A 27,381-nucleotide genomic window follows, 5' to 3' on the forward strand; every position below is an offset into this window, starting at 1 on the left:
AGTGTGTAAGGTAACGCAGAAAAAGAAAAGAAAAATCACCTGACACCTTCTTCCAAGAGAATACAAGGCTGTTTACATTGGCAGGGAGCAGTGAGGGAAGGAGAGAAAGATACCCTTGAGCTGTAACAGCAAGCTGATCTAAGATAAAGATTTATGGCTGATAAAGCTCCAGGTCTGAGAATTTTATTTAAAATGGCCTTGAAGTGGTAGTACCTTCTACCACCTGGCAGGAGCAAATTTCAGTTCTCTCTGGAGGAAGGCACCCTCATCTTAGGCCTCAATGGTTTCTCACAATTAATTTTCTGGAGAAAATGAGCAGCTTATAGTAGAGAATATCTAAGCACCTAAAATAAATTTGACACAAGGGTAGGAACCAACATAATATGAGACAGCACAAAACTGACCTAAAAATATTGAAAATATCAGAGAGAAAAGAAAATAACTTGTGGCTGGTGCTGTGGTGTAGTGGGTAAAGCTGCCATCTGCAGTGCCAGCATCCCATATGGGTGCCAGTTCAAGTCCTGGCTGCTCCACTTCTGATCCAGCTTTCTGGTAGGGTCTGGAAAAGCAATAGAAGATGGCCCAAGTCCTTGGGCCCCTGCATCTGTGTAAGAAACCAGAAAGAAGCTCGTGGCTTCTGGCTTCAGATTGGCTCAGTGCCAGCCATTGCAGTCATTTGGGGAGTGAACCATCAGCTGGAAGACCTCTCTCTCTCTCTCTCTCCCCGCTCCCCTCCGTATGTCTACCTTTCAAATAAATAAATAAATATTAAGAAAAAAATTACTGGCCGGCGCCGCGGCTCACTAGGCTAATCCTCCGCCTAGCGGCGCCGGCACACCGGGTTCTAGTCCCGGTCGGGGCGCCGGATTCTGTCCCGGTTGCCCCTCTTCCAGGCCAGCCCTCTGCTGTGGCCAGGGAGTGCAGTGGAGGATGGCCCAGGTGCTTGGGCCCTGCACCCCATGGGAGACCAGGAAAAAGCACCTGGCTCCTGGCTCCTGCCATCGGATCAGCGCGGTGCGCCGGCCGCAGCGCGCCGGCCGCGGCGGCCATTGGAGGGTGAACCAACGGCAAAAGGAAGACCTTTCTCTCTGTCTCTCTCTCTCACTGTCCACTCTGCCTGTCAAAAAAAAAAAAAAAAAAAATTACTGTGATCCTTATGTTTAAAGAAAGTTAAGACTCTGATTGCTTCAAAAGATATTAGGAGAGGGGCAGGCATTGATTTTGTGCAGGGGGTTTAGCTTGTGATACTGAGTGTTCCGCTTCTGACCCAACTCCCTGTTAATGTGTCTGGAAAGTAACAGATGATGGCTAAAGTACTTGAATCCCTGTCACACATATGGGAGACCAAGGTGAAGTTCCTGGTTCCTGGATTTGGCCTGGCCCAGACCAGGCTGTTGAAACCATTTGAAGAATGAGCCAGTAGATTTATGAGTCACTGTCTCTCTCCCTCTGTCTCCCCCTCCCTCTGTCACTCTGCCATTCAAATAAATAAATAAATATTTTAAAATATTTTATGAAAAAGATATTAAGAGCTGCCTCGTCATGTAATACACTCACATAGACAATAAATAGAAATCATTGATCTTCCGAAACTGTTTACAGCGTTATGGATGGACTAAGCTGGCTGTAGTAACAAGTGCATTCTGTCCAACCTTTGATCTTTTAAATAAAAAAAAAACTGGAGATCTTATAATTTATATTACCCAGTTGTGTTTGAAAAAGAAGTGTAAATATAGCTGTTCCTCAAGCATTGTACCACACTTTAGAGAATAAAATTAATTTATTACTTATCTGTTCATGTGTAATATACCCAATATCTTTAATTTTGCTGTTCAGTGAGGATAATAATAGCATTGACTCAGTTTTTTAATAAAATAAGAATAACATTGGTATTGACTCCCTAGGAATATTTTGAAGACTAAATCAGATAATACATGTAAAATTCTGTGCATACCTGGTTGATAGTAACTGATTGACACAGAGTGGCTTCTTTTAAAAAAGGAAAACATGGTGTTTAAAAGAGGATTAATTATGGGCAACTGTTCTCTTGACACAAGTTGTACAAAATGGCATTCCTTTAAACAGTGCTGTATGTAACACACATTGATTAAAACAACCGTTTCTTCTTGGATAAGACATGCAGACCTTAGAGGTAGCGGGCATTGTCAGTGTTTACCCCATCTGGCCATTATGTCCCTCCTGTTCCAGTTCCTTCTCACCACTAACTTTTCTCTTCCCTTTGATTCCCATGTCTTCCTGTTACGGGAGAATGGCAGGGTCCTTGTCTTCACACAAGAAAGAATTCAGGCGTGAGACAGAGAGTAGTAGAAAGCAAATAGCAAGGTTTATTAGGGTAGGGACATCTATAAGAACGGATGGGCTAGCCAGCACCGCGGCTCACTAGGCTAATCCTCCGCCTTGCGGCGCCGGCACACTGGGTTCTAGTCCCGGTCGGGGCGCAGGATTCTGTCCCGGTTGCCCCTCTTCCAGGCCAGCTCTCTGCTTGCTGTGGCCCAGGAGTACAGTGGAGGATGGCCCAGGTGCTTGGGCCCTGCACCCCATGGGAGACCAGGAGAAGCACCTGGCTCTTGCCATTGGATCAGTGCAGTGCGCCGGCTGCAGTGCGCCGGCCGCTGTGGCCATTGGAGGGTGAACCAACGGCAAAGGAAGACCTTTCTCTCTGTCTCTCTCTCTCTCACTGTCCACTCTGCCTGTCAAAAAAAAAAAAAAAAAAAAAAAAAAAAAAGAACTGATGGGCACCTCTCCAGACAGAACCTGAGAGAGAGTGCCCAGTCGTGCAGAGTGGGGGAGAGCAAGGTTACATGGTTGAGTGGAGAGAATACACCTGACCAGGCCAGGCGGGCGGCTCAACATAGAGGCAAAGGGCTGAGCACGCAGTCTGGTTGAGGCCAGGGGTTTTTAAGGAGATGGGTCTTGCCTCCCCACCTCTGCTTCTCCTGGACCAAAGGACTTCTTGGATGTAAATAGAAAAATTCTTATCTGAGTTTTCCCCCTGAAGTTATCAGACAGGGGGAAGCCTGGCTAGCACCACCCCTGTTAGAGGAAGGATGGGCAGGACCCCCTGGAGGATCAGGATCCAGAGCAGGATATTTGAAATGCAGATACTGGGTTGCAGCTGGAAGATGATCAGGCAGAAGGGGCGGGGACCCCCACCTGGCAGGTTATCGGGTAGAAGGGGCAGGGCAGGATGCAAATGTTGGGCTGCCCCTGGAAGGTTATTGGGATGACTTTGAGATGCATATGCTGGACCTAACTATCAACTCTTCAGGCCTTTGTCACACACATATAAGCTCATATCTGACTTCCTATCTAATATTCCTACCCTGTGAACATGTAAACAGTTGGACAGCTCTTCAGCAATGTTAACACTTCAAACATGTGAAAACTATTTTAATGTGTCTGTGATTCAAGTTGAGTAAATCAACTTGTTTAAACTTTATAGTTGCTCAGTTTTCCAAAGCCATAATCGTTATTACTTTAGAGCCCATGTCTGTTTTATCATATCCACTTAATTAGGGAGTGCAAGGAAGACATTTTATTCAGCCATGTCTGACTAATGCTGATTCATTTGGATGATGAGTTTCCTCTCCGACTTACATTTCCTAGCACAGTACCATTCCTGATTTTGTTCTTTCAAAATCAGGAATGGAGGAATGTGGCCTGCAGGTCAAGTTTATCCACTGCCTGTTTTTGTAAATAAAGTGTTACTGGAACACTGCCACACGCATTTATTTAAGCATTGCCTGAATCTGTAGCTGCTTTTGTGCTGTAACCACAGACTGAGTAGTTGTGACAGACACCTTCGGACTCACAAAAGCCTGAACTATTTACTTTGCAGAAGATGTTTCCGACCCTGGCTTTCACACGTAATTATGCTGCTGAGGTGTGCTGCCCTCGAGGCCTTCTCTGTCCCTCTCCCTCCCCTCTTGTTCACTCTGCCCCTCAAACCATGCTGGTCTTTCAGTTCCTAGAATACAGGATGTTCGCTCTGCCTGGAAATCTTCTGCCCACAGCCAGCTGCTTCTGATCTTTTATAGTTCTAGCTCCTCTCACCTCCCCAGAGAGGCATTCTAACCACTCTACCTACGTAGTTCTCTTGCACACACTTGTTCTTTTGCACATAACTGCTCTTTTCTGCCAAAGAACTTACCATGATTGGAAATCAAGTTTTTGTTTGTTTACCCACACTTGGTTACAACCTCTTTCCCTGCTTGCCCGGGAATTCCATGAGTGAGGATTATCTGTTTTGTTTACCAAGGAATCCTCAGAGCCTGGCATGTGATAGTTAATAGCTAAATAACTGAACAAGTAAGTTGCAAATTGTGTCGTGTGTAAGGACCTTCATTTTATTTTGCAATTTGTGCTTTATCCTTAAGTATAGTACTTTGCTTTGATAATGTTTGTTGAATTTTCTCTCCTTTGCTCCAAATTATCAATGTCATGCTGTATTTAAATTTTTCTGTCCTTTGTGTTAACTTCTTTTCCAGCTTGATGCTATTTGCAAATGTAATGAACACTATTTGGATATTTATGTGATTAGGAGCAGAAGAGGGAAGACAGGTTGTACTAACTACTCTGTTATATTTGGGACATTTCAGTAATAGAAACACTGAATCTTCACATAGAGAGTGTCAGCTTGTTCCTGAATGAAACGCTGGAAATAGTATATTAGAATATTAATGAATATCTTATAAATGTGATAATTTTTGTTTCTGGAATATTTGTATGTTGATGCTAGTATATACATTTTGATTTCTAGAAAAGCACTCCCATAAGCCAAAATTGATTACACTTACAAAGTATTCTCTAATTACAAAAATTTTCCCTTAAAAACTGTCTGCAGTAAATGCCTCTTTAGAGTAAAATGAGATGCAGCAGAGAAAATGAGAAGCCGTATGCAATGTACCAATTACAGGTCTGATTAAACTGTGGCTCTGCTTTGCAGGGATTGCTGTACCAAGATGAAAGCTTTGTTATTGCCAGTCCCACTGTTCACATCTCCCTGCTATGCTCTATCAGACCAGCCTCTGGGTAAAAATCCAACAGCTCCTTAACAAATCAAGAACACTAGCCAGAGGGGAAGAGAGCTCAGAGAACAGGTAAGACCAGTAGTTCTTAGAGGGCAGCATCAGCGTCACTGGGAAGAGGGAAAAAATGCAAATTCAAGGGCCCCATCCAAGCCCTACTACATCAAGAACTTGGTGTGGTGTGTGCAAGAAAACTTCTATTCATGATATTTGTTAAAGGTGTGAGACTTTATTCAAAGGAGGGTATGACGTTGGAATTTTATAGGAGGCAGAAGAGATGGGGGCTTACCTCCAGATACAAGGAGAAGCGGGAATTTATAGCAGGGTGCGGGTCAGGGGATAGTAAACCACAGAGAGGAAATATCAGGGTAAGGTAGGGGGGACTTCTGTCTACAGAGACTTAACAGGATTCATGGTGAGTGTAGGCCAGGGTGATCAGACATCACCTGGGTTGGGGATTCTGGCTAAAACAATAGTAGGATTTTTGCTAGAATGCACAATGCAGAGATAACACAGGAACCTAAATTCAGTAGCCTGACTATAATTTGGTGAAGGAGAGAATCTTTTATTAGGTATGTGTGGTGTCAGAGGAAGCCAGCAATCTGTGTTTATATTTTAATTGTTTTGCTTACCTGAGAGGGGGAGACTGGTTCATTCCCCCAGATGCCCATAATGGCTGGGCTTGGGCAGAAGAAGTGGAATGAACTCCTGTCTTCCTGGGTGGGTAGCAGGAACCCAATTATTTGACACTCAAACTGTGTCCCAAAGTCTGCATTGGTGGGAAGCTGCAGTCAGGGGCTAGAGCCAGGACTGAGACCCAGGCACTTTGATGAGGCACATGGGTGTCTTAGCTACTCAGCTAAAGGCCCACAACAGCAATCTGTGTTTTACAAAGGAAATTTTGATTCAGATGAAATATTCCAGTAGACTGAAAAAATTATCCAAGGTGGTGTTAGGTAGGATGTAGGAGGCCTGTGATAAAAGTCAGAGGTCCCCTAACTATATGTTGAAGAGTGAGGCCCATTCTCTCTTGATACCTGCTACAGTGTTGCTTCTAGGATGAGTATCAAAAGTCCATGAATTTCTTCTTGGTTTTGGAGAGGTCTCCCTCAGGTAGGCTGTATACACCTCTCTCTCCTGTCTCACATGAGAGTAATAACTGGCCCAGGACTTTCTCTGCCGTGCACACTTACTTGCCACAACTTTGATCTCTGCTACTTTTATTTTTGTCATAGAAATTTACCTTGCATTTCCCTTGTTAACCTTTCTCTCCTGTCTTCTTTACTTTGTGGATTGATGAGGGAGAAAGAGTTTGGCATTTGAACAGCGGTTCCCAAATTTTAGCATGCATCAGAACCAACACATTCTTGTTAAAGCAGTGATTGCTGATCTCCCTTCGTCATCACCAAACATCTGACCCAGGGCCCAGGGATTTGCATTTGTAGTTTATTCCTTGAAGAAGTTGTCAGTCTGGGGACCACACTTTGAGGAACTACTATTCAGGGAGATTAAAAAAAATCAGTTTAATTCATCAAATAGTGCGTGAGTGCCTAAAACAGGTATGTTTACAAGGTACTCATCCAAATCTAATCCTATCAGGGAGAATTTTTAGTTTTTTAAATGCTTTTTTCAGTTTCCCGCTGGTCAATACGAGGAGGTGCCTATGGCATACTCGAGTTCACTGGTATTGGGTACCAAAAGTTGATTGTGCACATCTCTTTCCGATTCTGTTCAGCAGCATCACATTGGTATCTTGAAATCATTCATGGTGGCAGTATCTACACCAAAGAGATCAGAAGGACACTGGAAATCAAGGTTCCCCTCCCAACACATCCCATTCAACCCTGCTGTTTTTAAATATTCACCAGCACACTGGGAAGGACCATAAACAGTGGTCTTACATGATAAAAATCTGATATTTTCTTGGAGGAGCATGGACATAAATTGGATGGGGGTGAGGAATAATATTGTAAATATATTTGAGGGAGATCTGGAAAATGAATAAATGAAAAATGATGCATAAATGAGAAAAAATTTAGATTTATTTATTAAAAAGGAGGAGTAACAGAAAGAAAGGGAGAGACAGAATGAGAAGAGAGAGATCTTCCATCTGCTGGTTCACCCCTCAAATGTCTACAACATCCAGGACTGGGCAAGACCAAAGCCAGGATCCAAGAATTCCATCTGGGTTACCCACATGAGTGGAAAGGACCCAGGTACTCGCGCCGGCTTCTGGTGCCTTCCCAGGCACATTAACAGGAAGCTGAATTCGAAGCAGAGTATCCAGGACTAAAATCAGTGCTCTGATATGGCATGTCAGTGTGGCAAGCAGCAGCTTAACCCACTGCATCACAATGCTAGCCCCTCAAAAAATTTCTTGCACTTAAGTAAATGTATCTTTTAATTCCATTTTCCAATGAACTTTTTGAAGTCCTTTGGCACATCTTCTAAGGAAATGTGAAAGGGAATGGTGAGGTTAAAGGGTATATTCAGCAGCTTCTTAGGAGAAGTCGAGAGGATGGAGTAGTACATGATGTGGGTTGTGGACTTTGGAGTCAGATACACCAGGGGTCAAGACACACTCTGCCACTTATTGGATATGTGATCTTGAGAAGGGCACCTGATCTCTCCAAATTTTAATTTCTTCATGTATAAATAGAAAGAACGCATTGTTATGAAACTCTGATGAGATAAGTAATTTAAAATCTAGAATGATGTCAAGCATACTTGCTACTTTCGCTTGGGAAATGTTAATTATTTTTTTAAAGATTTATTTATTTATTTGAAAGTCAGAGTTACACATAGAGAGAAGGAGAGGCAGAGAGAGAAAAATCTTCCATCCACTGCTTCACTCCCCAGTTGGCTGCAACGGCCGGAGCTGCGCTGATCTGAAACCAGGAGCCAAGAAGTTTTTCTGGACCTCCCACGTGTGTGCAGGGGCCCAAGGACTTGGACAATCTTCTACTGCTTTCCCAGGCCATAGCAGAGAGCTGGATTGGAAGTGGAGCAGCCAGGACTTGAACCAGCGCCTATATTGGATGCTGGCCCTGCAAGTGGCGGCTTTACCTGCTACACCACAGTGCCAGCCCCAAGGTTAATTATTATTATCATTATATTTATTAGTGGTAGTAGTAGTAGTATTAAGTATGGAGGTAACCAAAAGTTGGTCAAAAATATTTAATAAGCACTTTTTATGCACCCAGAATTCTGCCAGACACCTTAGTAAGTTGTGGTTATTACCTTCAAGGAGTTTACAATGTAGCCCCATCACATTTTCTAATCACAATGAAAGAAGATAACTGAAAGGTATTTATTTAGGTGTGTATGCTAACACTTTGAAGGATAAATATTTACAGAAGAGGAAATAGACCAAAGGAATTAATAGGATTATGAACTAAAAAGAACTGAGGCTAGGAAATATAATGTGACATGGTTGCTCTTGTATTTGGTGCTTTGGCAATAACTGAAATGATTTTCTAGGCACTAGAATACTTTGTTTTCAAAGAATAAATGGAGGTTGGACCAGCGCTGTGGTGTAGAGGTTACAGCTACTGCCTGCCGTGCTGGCATCCCATATGGGTGCTGGTTTGAATCTTGGCTGCTCCACTTCTGATCCAGCTCTCTGCTATGGCCTGGGAAAGCAGTATAAGATGGCCCAAGTGCTTGGGCCCCTGCACCCGTGTGGGAGATCTGGAGGAAGCTCCTGGCTCCTGGCTTCGGATAGGTGCAGCTCCAGCCATTGCAGCCAACTGGGGAGTGAACCAGTGGATGAAAGACCTCTCTCTCTCTTTCTCTGCCTCTCCTTCTGTCTCTGTGTAACTCTTTCAAATAAATAAATAAATCTTTTTCGAAAAAAAAAAAGAATACATGGAGGTTTAAAAAAATCTCTTGTTTGTACAGGAGAAAATGTCAACATTTGTCTGTTTTGAAGATAATATAGAATGGTATCACATTACACAATGCTGAATGAAGAAAACTGGCATATTCAATTAAAACACTATTTAAGATATGATTCTGAAACAAGGAGATGATCCATCTGGCTTTCCATCTTTCATTTATGTGTCTAGTGTTAATAATAGTGCGAAGGGTTCTTTAGCATATAATTTTATAAATTGTAAAGCTAACTCATTAGTTCACATTCTGTATAGAGAGTGATAAACATTTTATTGCACATTTAAAAGCATGTATATATATATACACATATATACATACACACACAGGTGTCGTATATACACACACACACACACACACACACACTCAATGAGTGAGGTTCTGATGTCAATATCATGTTCTTATTCAATAATGGGTGGTCATCTAAATACAGGTGTCCAAGAGAAGGGTCTCCTTTTTGGATTCTTCCTCTCCTTGTGTGATCCAGATTCAGCTTATCCTCCCTCCCACTTGATTGCAGGCCCAGCCTGTGGGCTTGTGCTACAAGCACATCATTCTGTCAAATACGTACGTGTGATTTGCAGCAGCTTAACCTCTCTGATCCTCAGTTTCCTTTTCTGTGGGATGTTAAAATAATAGGTTCTGAAAAATAAGAAAATGCGTGTAAAATGCTTTGCTCTCTTCCCACCCTTTAGAAACACTCAATGAATAGTGGGGTTTATTTCCCCTTTCCTTTCAGGGGTCTCCCTATGAGTTATAATTGTCTCCAGTCAGTGAATATGCACACAGGAACTCTAAGTATAGTCTTTGTAGAGGCTTTTCCTTCACCACGCTGTGTAAAATGTTGGCTGCCTGCTTTATTGGAAAACTATAACCTGAAAACTTGCTTCTTGCTGCTGTTAGAAATTATTGAAGCTCTCTCATTCTAACCCGAATATTCTTCAACTAGGTATTGGCTAGTAATTGTTGTTAACTTTTTTAAGCTTTTTATTTATTTGAGACACAAACACACATACAGAAAAGAGAGAGAGAAAGAGAGGGAGGGAGAGAGAGAGTGAGAGAGAGAGAGAGAGAGAGCGCTCCCTTTCACTGGCTCAGCCTTGAAAACTCCTGGAAAAAAAAAAAAAACCTTTCTTCCACATGGCTGGCAGGAATCCAATTTCCTCCTGATTTATCACCATGGCCTCCCAGGGTCCACAATAACAGGAAGTTGGAATCAGGTATTGAACCCAGGTACTACCTTTGTGGGACAAGGGCATTGAACTGGAGTTTTAACCAGTAGGCTAAACATTTGCCCTTGGTTATCCATTTTGATGGTTGGAGTTTCTTATTGCTAAGAGATTTTTACCCCACTTTGAGCCTTAGATTAAAAAACAGTTGTCCCACATAACTGGTTCTGAGAATCCCTGAATAACAGCTTAAATATCCTCTATGTTCCAGATGCTCTTGGGGAAAGAAATGAAGCCTATGGCTTAAAAAATTGAAATGTACAAGGAGTCTTCAAAAGTTCATGGAAATGCGTAGTATGATAAACATTAAGCATGTTTTTTTTTTTTTTGCACCAAAATAAAGTCATGCTAACTTGTTTTAATTTGTATGAACATGATCTAGTTTGAGGCACTAATGAGGGTAAGACGTTTGTGTGAAGATAGCATCTATCAGAGCAACATGAATCCTGTTAAATAGAAGCAATAGCAAATATCCAATTTATAGTGAAGCTTGGGTGCAAGAATGGTGAAATCATTGATGCTTTACAAAAAGTTTATGGGTACAATAAAGTCATGAAGTTTACAAATGGATAACTCATTTTTAGAAGGGATGGGGTGATTTGAAGATGAAGCCTGCTGGAGCAAAGCATTCATTTCAATCCATGAAAAAAAAAAGTTGCTTATGCCCTAATTGAAAGGGACCAGGAATTAACAACAGAAACAATAGCCAAGACTATGAACCAATTGATTGAGTTTACATGATTCTGACTGAAAAATTAAAGCTGAGCAAGCTTTTCACTCAATAGATGCCAAAACATTGTCCTCAGGTTGCCTACAAATGAGAGCACAGCTTTCAACAGAAAGTTTAAACAAGACCCTTGCCTCAAAGAATTTTAGCAGGAAGTGAAATGGCTTAATCAGGACAATCCTGAAACAGACTACAATCAAAGCAGTGGTTACCAGGAGATGGAAGTGGTCCAGTCAAAGCAAAAATGCACCCATCAAGAGCAAAGGTGACAGCAACAGTGGTTTTTTTTTTTTTTTTTTTTTTTGAATGCTCAAGGCATTTCACCTGTGGACTTTCCAGAGCCAGAGATAACATGTGTTTATTATGAGACTATATTGAGAAAGTCAGATCTGCAGCAGAAAATGACTGAATAATTGTCACCAGAGAGCCCTTCTCCACCACACACTTGCTCCTGTTTATTTCTCCAATGAAACAAAGAGAATTTTGCAACAGTTTCTATGGGAAATCATTTGGGATCTACCTTACCATTCAGATTTGGCTCCTCTGAATTTTTTTTGTTTTCTAATTTAAAAATAAAACTTTAACAGGCACCAATTTTTCTTCAATTAATATTGTAAAAAAAAAGGCTTCATTGATATGCTTAAATTCCCAGGATGTTCAATTCTTTAGAAAAGGACTAAATGATACCATCATTTACAAAGTATCTTGAATGTGATGGAACTTCCACTGAGGAAAAAATATGTATTTCTCTTTTAATTCCATTTTACTGTGAAGTCCCCTCTGACAATCCTAGCAGCTGACGTATTTAATAGAGATAGGGGTTGAGGTGGATGGAGGTGATGAAATTTTAGTCAAAGTAATAAAAATTAAAGCAGAAGTAAAAAGTTTGATAGGGTCAAAGAGATGAGAAGAAAGGCTTAGGCCACAATAGCAGCCCTACTTCAAAGTGCACAAGGGACAGAGAAAAGAATGCAGTGACTTAAAGAGAGAAAGGGAAGAAGTGAAGACTGTAAAGAATAAATGCAGGGGGTGTGGCTCAGGCCTTTAAGAAGGTCTTAGGGAAACAAGGAATGAGCTGTACGGCAGCTTAACTGAGTGGCAGGTAGGGTGCTACTGCTTGTGCTTGTGAGGGGTCCATTTGTTAAAACAGTATACAGAGGTCTTGAAAGGGAAAATGCATATTGTGAAAAGAACATGCATGGATTTAAAAGTGTTTTTGAACCACAACAAACTTATCTTTTAAAAAATGTTTATTTGCTTATTTTTCATCTGCTTGACAGGCAGTGTGTATGTGTGTATGTGTGTGTGTGAGAGAGAGAAAGAGACAGAGGGAGAGAGAAAATCTCCATCTATCTGTTCACAGGCAGGCTTGGGCCAGGCTGAAATAGAAGTTTTAACACCAACCAGGTTTCCCATATGGATTACAGGGTTACCCTGGTGTTGCCCAGGATGCATTAGCAGGAAGCTGGATCAGTAGTGAAGCAGGTGGGACTCCAACTGACACTCTAACATGGAATGGAAGCAGTCTGAGCAGCAGGCTTAACCCACTGCCCCACAATGCCCACCCCACAACTTATCTTCTAATTCCATTTCCCAGGAAATTTTTGATGTACCCTTGTGTATACTTTCTATTTTGCATTTCCTGCCAGTATTCTGCAAAACTGTCTTCTCTATGGGGAGGCTGAAGTTTGTCATAGCAGATTACAAAGAGGTAGTGGAGGGTGGGTTGGGAGGGTGGGGGACTTTTGAACTAGCAGTGAGGTAGAGAAGAACATGAAACTGAAGAAAGTTTTAGATTAGTTCAAAAATCCAAAATATACTTTTTCCATCAAGACAAAACTATTTTAACCAGATTTGTTATGACTAAGGAAATTTTGGCTTCTATTATTTACCACTGATGTATCAAGGCCTGGTGGACTTGAGATGGCATTTAGCAGCCCCAGCAAATAGGAAGAATGGTCTTAACAGAGATCCTTTGTAAAATCCTGAGTCCCTTTGTCACCTGGAGGGGACAGAACAATTTCTGCATGAATCTGAGGAGGGATTCAGAGGGTACTGTGGTCAGGTGGTGTCACTGGTTGGGCGCTAGATCTGATCATGTAACTGAAGGCTGTGGTGGACTTCCTGGAGCAGGGATTGAACGCATGATATAAACAGATCTTGGAGGTTCTGCTCAGCTGCAGGATCCATCCTGAGAGGCTGAAAGAGAACAGTGCACAGGTGTTCAGATTCCCAGACAGTCACCAAACAAATGAGGATGGCAGTGAAAACACCTGGTGGCTTCCTGAGTGCCATGTGGAAGGGTGCGGGAAGGGCCAAGGCGACAGAGAAAATTTCTTCTCATGATCTTTGTTTGGAGCACCAGAAGTGATATTTGAACGGATGTGTACTAATTTTATTGAAATCAAACTTCTAGATTTTATAGGAATTTTATTCAAAGATAAATATCTGAAAATTCAGAGAGCATCATATGTAAGATCCAGTCAGTGCGGCAGGGAAAAAGGAGTTAAAGAAATCCAGGGTATTTCATAAAGTTTATTTGTAACATGCAGACCAAGAGAAGGCATTGGCTATTTAAAACAGCACATATATTTGTCTCTTTAAAACCAGGAGAAGCTGCAGTATGCGGATTACTCCCTGGCCCTTGTCTACCCCATACACATACCTAAGCATTGTCCTCATGGAAGGTGGATGTGATCAAATATAAGTGAAGAAAGAGCTATTAAACAAGGCCTCTCAGAATGTTTACTGTGCCAATGAATATTCTAGAACTCTGATTCTTCTGAAAAAAAGAAATACTTGAACAAAAGCTGCAAGAGGAAGAAGTAAAGGGGAGAACCATACAGCTTGAAAATGGAATGAGTTGCAGCTCAAATAGACATCCTGACTGGTAAAAATTTCAAACAACGATAAAACCTAGCAGAAACAGGGAAGGACTGATTTAAATGTCATGCTCAACTCACTTTTATTTGCTAATGGAAAGAATAAGTATCATCAGAGAAGGAGAGTACATTCATTCTAACATTGGGTCTAACAGGGTTCTCCTTTGAGAGCTCAAGGGCTCTGGGGCTTTGACTGATCCATCTGCTAGAACTGCCAGGAAATAAAAAGAGGAAAGATAAGGCACAACTACAGCAACTGTGTAAGTGAAACACTAGACCCAGCCCCAGGTAGAAGTGGGCACCTTGCTGCTCGTGGTCTCTAGGGCTGCTGGAATTCAACAATCATCAGCCTTTTCCTATTCACTGGACTGGATGTAGAACAGATGCGGTAGGTTAGCTGACCACCCAGTCTGACTCTCATGGAAGTTAATGCTCACCTAGGCAGGAGCTTTCCATGAGGGCAACTGGAGTGCTGCATGTTATTTCCTCTAAGTAAATGATGTGGCCCATGTTTTTATAGAGGAGGGTATTAGCTGGATACCTAGTGTGGCAGGTGTTTATTTTGTGTCAAACTAGGATACTTTGTTATGTGAAGTGGCCCTGCAATATAATACAAATGGCCTCTGTTCAACTTTTAAACCAAATATTTGCAATTTAAAATGATTAGTAGTTAGGAGAGTAGCACCTGGTACTCTTGCAGATGCATCACAAGAAAATTTATAGTCAAGGCTTCATTGACATTAATTGAACTTTGTTAGCTTAGTTGCAAATGGTAGCCTGCCCTCACTCTACAGAGTGAGGCCAACAGAGGATAGATTACCTGCTCTGGACTGGTGACTTAGTGTCATAAGGAGAATTAAACAAGGAGACACTGATCTGACCATGGGATCTGACCTTTAAGGGATTGCAGAAGCTACCTTGCAAAATGCCAACTTGATTGATAGCAGGAGAAATCTGACTTTTAAGGACATGATGTTACTCTCATAAATAATATTTATCAGGTTGTTTATTCATGGATTGCAGGTTTTTTATAGGGTCACAATTGTGAATGAAGCCATTGGAGCTGATCATGTTGTGGTAATTAGTATTATATTACTGCATAGGATGATAGACTATATATAAGCAATTTTGTCAACTGAAAAGGATACCAAAGCTGAAATGGGAGCAAGTAGCTTCTACAAATTAGATTTGGTAAACCTCTACTATCGGCCTTCTGTTATACAAGCATTCTTCAAAAACGTGATGGAAATGAAATTAAAATATATGTTTATCTTGGTGAAAAAATACCAAATCCATAGCTTTCTCATAACGTACATTTTGAAGACCCTTTGACTTGGGGAAGCCTGAGGATGCAGGGAAGGTCATAAACCAGAGCTTCCTATAAAGAAAATGCATTTCTCATTTGTAATAGGAATAACTGAATATATTATGAGCTGAGAAATTGAGAGGGAAGCTTGCATGTGGATATTCTATATTTTGAATATTTAAACCATTCATTCGAGTATTCCATGAAAGCCTTCATATTACATCCAAGGCCTTTACTTTCTTCTCTCATCCACCTATGGAGAAAACCTGCATGTATTATCAACTCAATGATAATTTCATTTTACTGTAACTCATAAAGAAATTTATTGGCAAAACATCTCGCAGGAGTGTTTTGTTAGAAAAATGAAGGCCATCTGTGCTGGAGTCTCTAGGTAGTGCTTCTATCTTCTCTTTTGTTCTGTAGAATTGCACTGCTTTGTACTCTCTAAGTTTCAGAAAAAGCAATTTTGTAAACGGTGCACTGAAATGCTCTGATGAAGTTATAACTGATAAAGGCACGGAGACGAAGATGCTGCAGTGAAAAATGGGGCACATCAAAGAAAACTGATTCGTAATCATAAAATGCGAACAAGGTAGAATAAAGTGGTGTGTGTGTTGCAGGCTGTCAGTTGCCCACATCCAGGTTTATCCACAGCCTGAGGGAATGATATCTTGTCAGAAGTGCTTGTGGATGCTAATCTATCAACACTTGTTCAATGTCAAATTGTATCAGAGTGTTCAGTCTCCTTTTGGACTTTAATAGTCGCTTCTTAGTTCTATTATACTTCCTTTGGTCAAATGAACTTTCAGTTGGGCTTTTTTTCTCATGTTTCTTTCCCCCTTGGAACTGGGCATCTGAACTGGATCTTAATGCCACATACTCTATTTGCTTTTAACAGCAACCTGATAGAGATCTTTAATATAAATTTCCTATTACCTCCCGAACCATATGTTCCAGCACACTTATTCACTCACTTCTGTATCCATTTATTTAATCATCCCTCTGAGTGGATCAATGATTTTCTTTTCAATCATGGAAAACAATTCCTTTACCCTTACCCTTTCTTAATGTGGATTCTTTTTTTTTTTTTTTTGAAAGAGAGAAAGAGAAAGAGAAGAGAGAGAGAGAGAGAGAGAGAGAGAGAGAGAGAGAGAGCAATCGAGCTGCTGGATCACCTCCCAAATGTATACAACATCCAGGGCTGGGTCAATTCAAACCCAGAAGCCAGAACTCAATCCAAGTTTCTTACATGGATGGTAGGAACCCAATTTCTCAGCCTGTCACTGCTGCTTCCAGAGTGCATTAGCAGGAAGCTGGAGTCAGGAGTCAGATTCCGGTGTGGAATCAGGGTACTGAAGTGTGGGATGTGGGCATCCTAGCACCTACACTAAAAGGCTGCTCCCTTATAGTAGACTCTTTCAGGTGCTGCTCTTCTGACAGAAGTGCCTGTCTTTTCCCCCTCCCCTTCATCCATTTTCTTTTTCCTTTCTCTAAAATTCATGATCTCGCCAGCCTTTGTAATGGATTACCACAAGGCTTTCTTATTAGACAATATTTTTATATGAAATAGCTTGTAAATTCTCCCATAATAAAACATTTAGGAGTTCTGCATGGACAGATTTTTTAAATTGCTCCTTAAAATGCTTAGATGAATTCACAAAACATAATCTCCAGGGAGAAAGTGGATAAAAAGCCATATCTGATACTGGAGCAGCTACTGCTAATACTGTATGTGTATGTGTAAGCAGGTGGCTGCCAATAGTCCTTACCAGCTGTGGAGTTAGATTGTAACACTGTGGAGGGACAGGCAAGGTGGAGGGCCTGTAAGAGTCAGGATTTGAAACTGAGAGACATGAATGAAGTTCGGACTGTAGAAGAGTAACACTTTGAGGCAGAGAAACTGGAAAATAAATCTGCTTGCCTACACAAGGAGACCATGTGGAAGCTTTGCTATCCAAGGTTCCCCTGGACAATTTTATAATCATATGCTTGTCATCTTACAGTTTGTTGTTCAAATATACTACCCTGTATGTTTCATGAACCCACTAGCAGAGAATCATCATGTGAAGTGGCCACAGATAAGTGAGATCCATGAACACCTGGGAAAGGCAAACATACATCTCAGGCCAAAGAATTTTCAGACATTCTGAAGACAAACTCACAATCTAAAATGACAAAATAGTCAAGAAAATAATTCATCCTGAACATGACTCAGCAAAAAAAATGAACAACTATCAAGATCACAATCCTAACAAATTTAGATGTCACATTTATCTGTCAGATTTTAAGAGTGTACATTAAAATTATTATAATAAGAAATATAGTGCCAAATAGACCAAGTAAAACCTCTAGAAATTAAAATATAAACACAAAAATGTGAATTAGTGAACTGGAATGTAAATCTGTAGAAAACTAATTGTAATGTGACTTAGATAAAAATTATGGATGATTTGAACTAGAGATAAAAAGAAATAAAGACTATTCTAACATTATCTAACATATTGTGTTTAATATGAGTTCCAAAAGGAAGAAATAGAGTGCAGAATTTCCCTTCAAAGAAGATATCATATACATACTTTCTTTGCTCTACTGCACATCAGTCTACCTATCCCTTCCATGTATTCAGTCAATAAAAATTAATTCAACTATACACTTTATCTTTTTCATGTGTTATTTTCTATATACACAGAGATAAAAATCTGGTTTCATATTTACACTTCCAAAAAGTTGATTAATGTTGTGCAACCACTGTTTGCATGATCAGAAACTCTTAAAGGGAGGAAATTAAAATTTGTTTAGGGTCTCCATCAGTTCTCATTCCCAATTCTGCAATGTAAGTACTAAATAGTAAGGTAGCTATGCTAAAGAAAAAGGGGGGATTCAAAAGAAAAAGGGCATGACTCTGTATATAAGATGAGAAGGAAGAAAATATGGGTAGATGTTATAATTCTTCCATCTACAATGACATGATCCAGCACTTTAGGCTTGTGGAATTCTTACTGAAATCTTCATTTCTGAGGAGTCTGAACTCTCAGTGCCCAGTATATTTTGGATTTCAGACTCTTCCATTAATCTTACCTCTTGACTAAAAATGACTCTTTAGGGTCAACTGTATTCTTGCCAACAGTCCTTCTTGCTCACATTTTGTAGCATTTATCCTGCTTTTCATTGTGAGCTAGGATCACACACTATTTCTTTGTTGTTTTATCCAGTGTCCTAACTGCACAGAAGACAACTGCCACTTCTAATTCAGTGGGATTATTGTTAAATCTTTTGATGGCAACATTTCTGTGTTGGATATGGAAAACTCTACATCATCAGAGTACAAAGTTTCTGAATGAGTCATTGGGTGGAACTGTAAGAAGAGCCAAGCTCATTCATCCCTTAGCGCTGGAATTCATGTCTTCATGCTGTAAACTGATTCCTCTTCAGAGAATTTACAAAATCCTCTAGACTGGCATTTCAAGCTTGTAAAAATGTTGTGTACTGGCTGACATAATAATGAATCTTTAATAGGTAATTCCAGCTACATCTGGGTGATGAGAAAACAGATATGACTACTGAATTTTTATGCCACTGCCTTACTCCTTTTTATGGCTAAAAGGACTTGGCCGGAATCGAGAATATGTGACAATCCATGAGGATAAAAAAAAAAAAGCCATCTCATAGGTTTATGTTTAGTGTTACTTGAGAAGACTGTCAGAAATGGAAGGCACACCCAAATGCAAAATAAATAAATAATAATAAATAAATAAATAAAAGTATGCTGCAAGGATATAACAGAATTCAGTGGATTCCTAGCATAATTATTTTACCATATTGCCAGGGAGGTGAGAGGCTCAAGATCAGTTACTTCACTGGTAAACTTGGCACCTGACTCTGACAGTAGCCAAGTCAAACATAGGGAAAGTATATCTTTGTTAATGAGCGCATACATAACCTCTGGCTTTGACAATATGGATCATTTCAGAAATCCACTAAACAGGGATAGGCTGGCTGGAGAAAGGGCTAACTGATACCACAGGTTAGTTAAGCCTCACCCGCCTACTAAGAACCTTCTGTATAGTGGAGGCATTATGATGATCATCAAGTAAGACACATATATTCTCCTTGTTATCAATGTTTTGACTCTGTATTTTCTAAGGGCTTGACAATCTACTAGATCTTATCAGTCAGAATATTTTCCTGCATAATGTAGACAAAGACATGTACTTGAAGTTCTGCCTATTTGGAAGAGTTCTCTCCTCCACTTCTCTTCAGAACCACACCTGAGTAGGCTCTATGATCATGGTGGTCTACCTGTGCCTCTTGTCAGTCACAGATTCCTCTTTCATATCACCTAGTCATCCAGGAATTACCACCTGGCAGTGTGCACCCATGAAGTGAGCTGAGGGGGAAATGGCAGCATGGGAGATGCAGCCCTGTTGGAAGAGAACAAAAGTTTTATTCATGCTTTTTTTTTGAGGATCTTCCTAATGCAAATCTGTAATGTAGAGACTTCTCCTTGATTGTGAGGTCCATCACTTGGAGCCAGTTTAGGGCTAGATGGATTGGATAACTCCAAGTTAATGATGGTCAGCTGAGATTACTGATCACCAGACATACTTGGTTAGCAGGACCCAGCTGCAAGCAAACTACTGTTTTTCATATGAATGATAGTTATATTCCCAACAGGTTGTAATCTTCCACATTCCTATGAGACTCTGGCCTGATTCTTTTATTGGGATTTGATACAGGATTCACACGTTATCTTAATATGCCCTAGGAGTTTAATCTGCTGGACCATTAAATTGGCTGATTCATAGGGACAATAGCGCAGGACTGTCTCTGGTGCAGCTTAGGTAAAATGAAAACCCTTGTTCTGGGCTTTATTCAAATTTGGTGTTGTTTCAAGTCATCAGGTAAACAATTTATCTTGTAAAGATAGTGTATCTGAATATAACTTCCAGAATGCAATGATTCCTCCCAGAGTTGTATATGTAGGATATTGCAACTTCTATTTAGTTTGGGAGGAAAGATGCTGACTTGAGCCAGGATACTACTGGTCTGCCAAAAACTTCACTGACCTATCAGAGCGTTCTAATTTTGTGAAGCATATCTTCCATTTTTTTAATGAGCATTTTTCTAACTTGGGCCTCTGGTTAACAGCTGTTCTTTCCTCTTCAGGCTATATTATTACCATCAATATGATGAACCAGTGAGATATCTGTGGAATGAGAAATAGTCAAGATCTCTGAGAACTAAATTGTGAAACAGAGCTGAGGAGTTGGTGTATCTTGCAATAGGATAACAAAGATGTAGTACTCTCTTCCATGGGAAGATAGTGGTTTCTTGTGCTTTCCATTTGTTGAGATTGAAAAAAGAAAACATTGGATCAATGACTGTTGCCAGGTGCAGTGGCTGCACCATTAAAAAGATTACATCTGAAATAGTAGCTTTTACTGGAATCATCCACTAACTAGTTCAAGTTATGAAAATTGACTATTATTTTCTGAGACTCATTAATCTTTTGTATTAACTAGAGAATTATACTGGGCATGTTAGAATTACACATTGCATTTTCTTGCCTTCAATGGTAGAAAGAAGCTCTGTGCTTCTCCTAGAGGTATAGAATTATTCCTGGCTTACTGCGATGCACAGAAAGATACATAAGCTCAACTTGAACTTATTTTTCTAGTTCTTACTCTATGAATTGGGAATATAATGTTATTTTTCCAGATACTGAAATGTATTCAAACATTATGGTCAGGACCTGGAGGAAATAACCATGCACTGAGTTGAGGGTCATACCTAGTCAATTGTGAGGGAGGTTCAGGTGAGAATTCTTTTCATAACTTATAGCTTTGGGAATCTATTGGTTTGAATGTGTGTGTGTGTGTATATGTGTGTGTACGGGGGTGGGGCTGGGAATCTGCTATGAGGAAAAATGCTACTTCATAGGACCTAGTCGCTACGTTTGGGGGTTTGAAGTTAAATACAAGGGAAACTTCCAAAACGCCAAGGGTGAGGGTGAGAAGAAAGGAAAAATTTGTGAGGACTCAGCAAACAATGAACACATAATAAAGGAGGATTCCAACAAAGGTGGGGGCCAAATTGTCATTGCCACCAAGAACTGCCATGGCTGATGACAAGAAGTGCATGGGAATTTGCTAAACCTGAGTTTCCTAGAGGGTCTTTTTTTTTTTTTTTTTTTTGACAGGCTGAGTGGACAGTGAGAGAGAGAGACAGAGAGAAAGGTCTTCCTTTGCCGTTGGTTCACCCTCCAATGGCCGCTGCAGCCAGAGCACTGCTGCCGGCGCACCGTGCTGATCCGATGGCAGGAGCCAGGTGCTTATCCTGGTCTCCCGTGGGGTGCAGGGCCCAAGGACTTGGGCCATCCTCCACTGTACTCCCTGGCCACAGCAGAGAGCTGGTCTGGAAGAGGGGCAACTGGGACAGAATCCGGTGCCCCAACTGGGACTAGAACCCGGTGTGCCGGTGCCGCAAGGTGGAGGATTAGCCTAGTGAGCCGCGGCACCGGCCAGAGGGTCTTGAAGCCTAGAAAACTTAATGGTGCTGCAAGTGGCAGTTTATCCCATCTCATAGCTGAGAGAAACCAAAGCCTCTTTGGTGAAAGTATCTTCATTTATGTTCTCAGGTTTTCCATTATTCAAGGTCAACCAAATATGACCCACAAAAATTACTAAGCCTGGAAAAGAACTAAAATACATGAGGAACAATTTGTGTCAGTAACCTACCATACATTTAGATCCACAAAGACTTCAGATGAGAAAATCATAAAATATCATTCCATAGAGGTAGGACATAAAATAGCATTTTAATATTATTTCAAGAAATGAAAGAGGGAATAAGAAAAACTGTACAAGTAACAAGACACTTTGTTAAATGCCCAGGCATATATTTTAAACCATGAACTATAATTTTAGGAGAAAAAATACAGTTGTTGGAAATGGATGTAAGAAAAGAAAAATCAATTAACATGGATATAGAAATTGTACTCAAAGAAATTAACTATAATACTACATAAATAAACATGAAGTGTAAAACATGAAAAAAACATGGAACATAGAAAAAGAAAGTCTAACACCATGTGACTTGAAGTATGGTGAAAGAACCAGTAGTGGCAAGAGCTTCACCTGGATGATTGTTGGATTTGTAGATTCAACCACACTGCTGACTTCTTGAATCACAGGTATTAGTTAATAATGACCATATGCACCAGATGACCACATGCACCAAAGAGTTTGAAAATAACCATAGTCAGAATCACAGGCAGAAAATAAAGAGAATGGAGCATAGCAATATTTGAGAAGATAATGATTATACGTGTTTTCCAAAATTAATTGAAGAATTCATTTATACCAAGTAGTATAAATCAAAAGAAACTTTAGGGCTGATTCTGAGGCCAGAGTGCTATTTAGGACATCTGCCATTCTATGAGTCTGCTGAGTATCTCACTTCCCATGTTGGATCACTCTCCCCTTTATTTATTCTATCGGTTAGTGTTAGCAGATACTAGACTTGTTTATGTGCTCCCTTTGACTCTTAGTCCTTTCATTATGATCAATTGTGAACTGAAATTGATCACTTGGAATAGTGAGATGGCATTGGCACATGCCACCTTGATGGGATTGAATTGGAATCCCCTAGTATGTTTCCAACTCTACCAATTGGGGCAAGTCAGCCCGAGCATGCCCCAAATTATACATCTCTTCCCTCTCTTATTCCCACTTTTATGTTTAACAGGGATCACATTTCAGTTAATTTTCAACACTTAAGAATAACTGTGTATTAATTACAGAATTAAACCAGTCATATTAAGTAGAACAGACAAAAAAAAAAATACTATGAGGGATAATGTATTAAGTTGTCCATTAGCAGTCAGGGCAGAATCAGCCCTAAAGGCACTCGGATCTGACTGAAAAGCCCATGAGAGTATTTCAGGCATGGAAAGCCAAGACACTCTGGCAAAAAGATCTCTGTGAGTGAGATCCCAGTGGAAAGAACAGGTCTTCAAAGAGGGAGGTGCCTTTCTCTGAAGGGAGGAGAGAACCTCCACTTTGACTATGACCTTGTCTAAACAAGATAAGAGTCGGAGAACTCAAGGGGCTTCCATAGCCTTGGAAACTCATGACTGGAGCATAGGGAGATTACTGATGCCATAAACAGGAGTGTCAATTTGTAAAGTCAACAACAGGAGTCACTGTGCACTTACTCCTCATGTAGGATCTCTGTCCTTAATGTGCTGTACACTGAGGCTTAATGCTATAACGAGTACTCAAACAGTATATTTCACTTTGTGTTTCTATGGGGGTGCAAACTGTTGAAATCTTTACTTAATGTACACTAAACTGATCTTCTGTTAAAAAAAAAAAAAAAGAAAAGAAACTATCAATTCCCAACTTGACTCTCACTGGGATTAAACATGACAATAGGTCTGATCTGATTTCATCATCATTTAAAAAAAAATCATCTATTATTTTTCACTTTATGTTTCTGTGTGGGAACAAACTGTTGAAATCCTTACTTAAGGTATACTAAGCTGATCTTCTGTATACTAAGATAATCGAAAATGAATCTTGATGTGAATGGAAGGGGAGAGGGAGTGGGAAAGGGGAGGGTGGTGGGTGGGAGGGACGGTATGGGGGGGGAAAGCCATTGTAACCCATGAGACGTACTTTGGAAATTTATATTCATTAAATAAAAGATAAAAAAAAATCATGAATAGATCAATAAAATAGATGACAATATGGAAAAAAAAAATCAAAAGAAACTTAAGACTAATTATAATAAAGCTGTACAACTCCAAAAAAAGGAAATCCCCAAATTACCTAGAGAATAAAGACAGATTGCAGATAATTGGTCAGCACTGTAACGGTGACTTCAATGGCAACAATAGAAGCAGAAGACAGGAATAAGATCTGAAAAACAAAAAGAACTGCTTTGTGCACACCAAAGTTGTCTTTAAAGAATAATATCCATCAAGACAAAGGCAATTTCAGATAACCAAAAGTGAGAGAATTTATCAACATATCTTCTTGCAACATAGCAACTTCTAGAGGATGTGTATAAGAAAGAAGAATTATTCTAGACGAAGGTCTGAGAAGCAAGAATGGATGGTGAGCAAAGAAACTAATAAATAGGCTTAAAAATACACATTATGGAATATAATGATAGTGAAGTTTATGAGAGTTTAAAACAAAGTGTGGAATTAAAGTACTTGATAACTAATAATATGTAAATTGGGAAGGATATTTAATGTCATCAGGCAGAAGGCCAATTATATTGACTATGTTGTACTAGGTATTCATGGTAAATTTTCTTTTTTATTTTTCTTTTTAAAGATTTATTTATTTATTTGAAAGAGTTACACAGAGAGAGAAGGAGAAGCAGAGAGAGAGAGAGAGGTCTTCCATCCACACTGATTCACTCCCCAATTGGCCGCAATGGCCAGAGCTGCACTGATCCAAAGCCAGGAGCCAGGAGCTTCTTCCAGGTCTCTCTCATGGGTGCAGAGGCCCAAGGACTTAGGCCATCTTCTACTGCTTTCCCAGGCCATAGCAGAGAGCTGGATAGGAAGTGAAGCAGCTGGGACTTGAACTAGCATCCATATGGGATTCTGGCACTGCAGGCGGTGGCTTGACCCACTACTCCACAGCACCAGCCCCATGGTAAATTTTCAAGAATAAAATAATAGAAATAAACATTATAACATGTCAAAAGAAGTGTAACTACTTGAAAGAATACAAAACTTCTGATTTGACTTTAAAATACAAATGTTTACATTGTTTAAATATATCTATCAAGGACTCAAAATATTATAGCATTTGAGATATACCATCATCTATTTCAAAAGTACAAGAAGGATATTGTCTTCAATAGCCAGACATTTTCCATTATTCTAATTTCCAACTTAAGCTAGATTTACAGTTCTTTCTTCCTTCAAAATTTGTAATGCAGCATTCTTAGAGTTGGAAAGTCTTCAACTAATCACTTATAGTTATTCCCATAAAATTACATTTCTGAAACCTTAGTAATTTTTATTTCCTTTGAATGTTCTGTTTACTAAGTCATCAATATGCTTACTATTAGTACATAATTGATCAAAACAACAAAAATATATTACAGATTTAATCAATATAATGAAGCATAAACGTAAAATTTTATTGCGAATGCATCTTTATTGAGATAGTGCTGTGTTGTTTTAATTAATTCATGTCTCTAAATGATGCTAAAACATATAATTCAGCAGAAATTATGTTCCTAAGTTTTAATTTAAAAGCTGTAAATTCTGAGAAAATTTTTTGCACAAATATGTAGATAGGAATGAAAGTTTTGTTATAGAAAGCTACTCACAATGAAATTCCTTTGATGCAAATCAATGATTTCCAAAGAAAGGGAGCTGATCTAATGCCCCCCCCTTTTATTGTGCTGAAATATTTATTTGCCATTTTAACTATCTTTTTTTTTTTTTTTTTGACAGGCAGAGTGGACAGTGAGAGACAGAGACAGAGAGAAAGGTCTTCCTGTGCTGTTGGTTCACCGTGGCCGGTGCGCTGCGGCTGGCGTACCGTGCTGATCCAAAGGCAGGAGCCAGATGCTTCTCCTGGTCTCCCATGGGGTGCAGGGCCCAAGCACTTGGGCCATCCTCCACTGCACTCCCTGGCCACAGCAGAGAGCTGGCCTGGAAGAGGGGCAACCAGGACAGAATCCGGCGCCCCAACCGGGACTAGAACCCGGTGTGCCGGCGCCGCAAGGCGGAGGATTAGCCTAGTGAGCCGCGGCGCTGGCCTGTTTTGTTTTGTTTTTTGTTTTAACTATCTTTAAGTGTACTGTTTAGTGGCATCAATTACCTCTGTACTACTGGGAAGCCATCACACCACCACTGATCTCCAGAACTTGTTCATTTTCTGAAACTACAACTCTGCATCAAGCACTGAACCATCTCCCACCCCCCTTCTTCCCTCTCTCTGGTCCCAGGAGACCACAAGATTCCTTTCAGGCCCACCTGGATCATGTTCCTATCTTAAGGTCAGCTATGCCATATAACAAGATCACAGGAATGGTAGTTTGTCATGTTTATAGCTTCTGAGCATTTGCACAGAAAAATTCCATCTTCCATAGTCTATCCTCTTCCCCTTCAAAATTCACATTCCTCCAAAATTAGGGCTTCACCCATTGTAGCATCAAGTCAAAGTTGTTAAATCTATTAATTTGGTGTGCAAGGTATAATCATATTTCTATGCTCTAGCAATGAAAAAACATTAACATGAAATAAAATAATTCCATTTATAGCATAAAGAAGAATAAAATAATCAGGAATAAACTTAAGACAAGAAGTTGAATTAGGGTTCTCCAGAGGACCAGAACCAGTAGAATCTTTATCTGTATGTATATATCTATAGAAAAGAGATGGAAGAATTTATTTGAGAATTGGCCTAGAAAATCGCAGTGGTTGAAAAGTTCTACAGTGGCCATCTGCATGTTGGAGAGTTAATAATGCTGGCTTAATCCAAGAAACCAGAAGTCACAGCACGATGACGAACAAGGGTCCTGCCTGCGGTCTGAGGCCCCCAGTCCTGTGAAGCCGCAGAGGGCCACCTGGTCAAGTCCCAGACTCCAAACTCTGAAGAAACTGGAGTCTGATGTTCAAGGGCAGCAGCAGCATTAAACCTGCCTGCTCCAGCAGGAAGAGCAGAACTTGAGGTCCGTAGCTGGTTAGGGTCTTCCCACTCAGTTCACCTGAAATTAACCATCACAGAAGCATAAAACTTGTACTCTGGAAACTGTAAAACAGTAATTGGAAGAAATTAAAGAAAATCCAAGTCAATGGAAAAGTATTCTATCTTCCTGGATTGGAAGAGTTAATATTGCTGAGATGGCAGTACTCACAAAATTGATCTACAGGTTCAATAAAATCCCTATTAAAATCCTAGCTGCTTTTTTTTTCTTTACAGAAATTGACAAGATAGATATCATAAAATTCATATAGAAGTGCAAAGTACCCAGAATGGCCAAAATAATTTTGAAAGACAAGAGTAAAATTTTTGAGGACTCATACTTTCCAATTTCAAAATTCACTACACAATTGCAGTAATCAAGACTATGGTATTGGCATAACAAAAACATATAGATAAATGGAAAAAAATGGAGAGTCTGGAAATAAACCCTCACCTTTATGGTGAGTTGATATTCAACAAGTGTGCAAAGACAAATCAACAGGGAAGAGACTACTATTTTGACAAATAGTGCTGGGAAATCTGGATGTTCCCATGAAAAAAAATGCAACTGGACCATT

General features: G+C 40.0%; 1 long non-coding RNA gene across 1 annotated transcript; it reads left to right on the forward strand.

The window, feature by feature from the left end:
• The first annotated feature begins 3,769 nt into the window (after positions 1-3,769).
• On the forward strand, positions 3,770-27,015 carry LOC149126576 (uncharacterized). Its single transcript, XR_016233896.1, has 3 exons — positions 3,770-3,904; positions 4,967-5,120; positions 25,567-27,015. It is a non-coding gene; the product is annotated as an uncharacterized LOC149126576 (long non-coding RNA).
• The last annotated feature ends 366 nt before the right edge of the window (positions 27,016-27,381 follow it).

Source organism: Oryctolagus cuniculus, chromosome 5 (genome assembly GCF_051225735.1).
Source record: "Oryctolagus cuniculus isolate XC-2025 breed Fujian yellow rabbit chromosome 5, ASM5122573v1, whole genome shotgun sequence".
Taxonomy (NCBI): domain Eukaryota; kingdom Metazoa; phylum Chordata; class Mammalia; order Lagomorpha; family Leporidae; genus Oryctolagus; species Oryctolagus cuniculus.